Source organism: Saccostrea cucullata, unplaced genomic scaffold, assembly GCF_032062105.1.
Source record: "Saccostrea cucullata isolate Sc308-1 unplaced genomic scaffold, CSIRO_AGI_Scuc_v1 ctg11634, whole genome shotgun sequence".
NCBI lineage: Eukaryota > Metazoa > Mollusca > Bivalvia > Ostreida > Ostreidae > Saccostrea > Saccostrea cuccullata.
This window is the reverse complement of record NW_026923052.1, coordinates 7,869-10,872: the sequence shown is the minus strand read 5'-3', so window position 1 is coordinate 10,872 and position 3,004 is coordinate 7,869. Positions and strand designations below refer to the sequence as shown.

The 3,004-nt window shown below is 35.0% G+C and overlaps 1 pseudogene; it reads right to left on the bottom strand.

Annotated features, from left to right (window-relative positions):
• Positions 1 to 506: 506 nt before the first annotated feature.
• LOC134263031 (uncharacterized) lies at positions 507 to 2,009 on the bottom strand (annotated as a pseudogene).
• Positions 2,010 to 3,004: the final 995 nt, after the last annotated feature.

Genomic DNA, 3,004 nt, shown 5'->3' with positions numbered 1-3,004 from the left:
TTAGAAATTTTCGATGTTTTGAAAATATTGGAATGTGTAGATATGCATCTGTTAAATCGATTGAAATTGCCCAATCGTTTGGTTTCACTAGATTCAACACTTTGCTTAAAGTGTCCATTTTGAAATGTTGCTTCTTGAGATACTGGTTGAGGGGTATCAAATTTATGATGGGTCTCATTTTGCCACCCTTTTTGGGGACAAGGAAAATGTACTGTAAAAACCTGTTTGACTCTCCTGATTTGAGACAGGTTCTATTGCATTTTTTTTCTAATAAATCTTCTACTTCTTTTAACAAACAATGTTTTTGTATTTGAGGGATTGTTGTTTTCTTCACCCCTAAAAACTGGGGTTTTTGAAGAAATTCTAGTTTGTAACCCTCGTTGATTATTGATAATACCCAACTGTCTTGAGTTACAAGAATCCAGTTTTGTACAAAATGTTTGAGACGACCCCAAACTGGTATCTCGGGAAGCATTGCAATTTTTGTTACCTGTTCTAATCTGCAGTCATTTATTAGATTTCTTTGGGATCCGAAAGGAACCAAATCTGACTACTGTAGCAGATGTAGACGTGTTTCTCGAATTGTCCTCTCTTGGTTTGTAGTCATAAGACCGCCTTGAGAAATTGGGTCTCTGAGTAATTGTTCTGTAACTGTTATTCAAAACAGTAGTAGTTCTGGGTTTTTTTAAATTTCCAGAGTTTTCAGTAGAATTTTCTGAAAATTTGTGTTTTTGAATTTTTTTCATTCCATTCTGGAAGTAAATCCTTAAGAGAATCTTTCTGCTCTTTCCTTTCTTTTAGTTTCTCTTCTAATTTCTTGCCAAAGACGCCGTCTTCTGAAAGAGGCAGGCAAATAATTTTGCTATGAATATCCTTCAAGGTATATAATCCAGAGTCTTGTGCTGCAGTTTTCCTTCTTATTAGATGGTGAAAAGCCCCTGCTCTCCCCATTTGATCTAGTGCCTTGGTAGACATGGAGAAAATGTCTTTAATTGCTTGAACTGTGTCCGCATCTTGACAAGTTATAGAATCTAACAACGTTCCTAAAGCTTGCTGCATGTAGCTTAATGAAATAATACCCATACGGGCAGCCATCTGTTCCTGATATGCCAAAGTTTCAATACTTTTGTACGGCTGGGAAATTAAATGTTTACTTTTCCCCCAACCTTTGGTTTTATTTCCATGTTTTTTTCATAACATTGGTTCTAAAATGTCATCTAGAAATGCTGCCGAGTTTGGATGAACAGGGAAACATTGTCTATATTCATTTCTGTAAGCAGACAAGCGTTCAGGATCAGTAATTCTCCATGACTTTTTCAAGATCTCCTCTTGTGTTTTGTCTAAAACTAATCCAGTTTTTTCTTCCTCAGAGGACGAAACATTGCCAAAAATATCAGTTAGAGTTTTTGTATGCTCATCACTTTTATTGATCATTTCTGAAATCTATTGTTGTTGTTGCTGTCCAACTTATGTTGATTATTATCAAAATCATGGGCAGTAATAGATTCCTCTTGAACTGAGGATTCGTTATCACCCAATAGTTAACGTACTTCTCTGACACTTGGAGCTAATGATATCATATCGTCCATTTCAAGCACACTTAATGTCCCTTCAATTTGGACTTCACTTTTCAAAGGTATAATCGGACGCATTCCAGATGAATCGTCTACATTTGATACCATGGGCTCAGGTCTCCGCGTGAATAAACCACCGGTATCCTGATCTGCTAACGAATTATGAGACGCGTTTGTCTCGTGCACATTATGAGAAGCTGTATTCTCTAAAACACTGCTGGACAAAGTTTCAATACTTTCTCTTAGAAAATTCATCATAGTGTCTAACCTTTCGTTGACTCTGTTTTCTAATTGTTCCATTTTCTCGTTAGCTTTGCTGGAGGATTTCTTAGCGGACCGCGTTTTATTTCCTTTGGCCACCATTACTGATTGTAAATTCTGGAATTCTGAGCCCGAATTTAATTCGTCGTTCGAAATAAAACTGGCTCCTTCCATACTTAAACTAATAGCATGAGAGAGTATCTATACCAATACCTTATACAAAATACAAAGTATTTGTATCACACCGTGGCTGAGAAATCTCTGGAGCATACAAAAGTAGAGTCTGTAATCTGGAATAAAAAAAATCCTTATTGGCAAAAAATACGGTTAACAACTTGAAACACAACATTTGGGTGAGGGTACAAAAAGGTGAAAGGAAGCAAAGCTTGCTAGTAGACATTTCCAGAGTTCCTGAACTCGAACTCGTACATGGATAAAAGGATACTTAGGGAATGCATATCAAAAGTCTATTTCCATGTTGAATAGATTATCTTATTAACACTCAAAGGTAAATTTATATTACCCCTATCTAATTTAATGAAGATTAGTCATTCAATGTGTTTAAAACTTTTACACTTTATATTGCAATTTGACAAACAAATGTCTAGTAAGAATTTTCAACCTTTCACAATACACCTCTATGTTATCAGCAGGCAAAGTCAAAGTCTGAGTTCAAACTCGCTATACTGGAAATGTCTATTAAGGACCCACCTACCCCAACACACAAACATAATGTTGTTAGTTTTTCTTAATAAATTCCACACAAAATATTATTTTTATCTTATAATACAAATACTATACAGGTGTAACAGGGGGTGGTGATGAAGAACAACACGTACTCCTATGTCAGGGTTCAGGTTATATATTTATTCGACACAGTGAGCATATACGAATTACAAATGTTAACAGCCCTGAAATATAATAAAACAACAATATAATAGCACATCAATTCAATCATACCACATCATCCATACATGAAGCTCTCAAGTAACATATTCATAATGATATATTATAGATGATATGCATATATGTACATTTACTCTCAATTAAGGGAGATAACTCTTATAGTCAGTATATGAACATTACATATTTTCTCCCATATAAAGGCATAAAAAATAATACTAATTAAAACAAATAATTCCTCACCATTCTGTGGGAAAAGGCTTCCA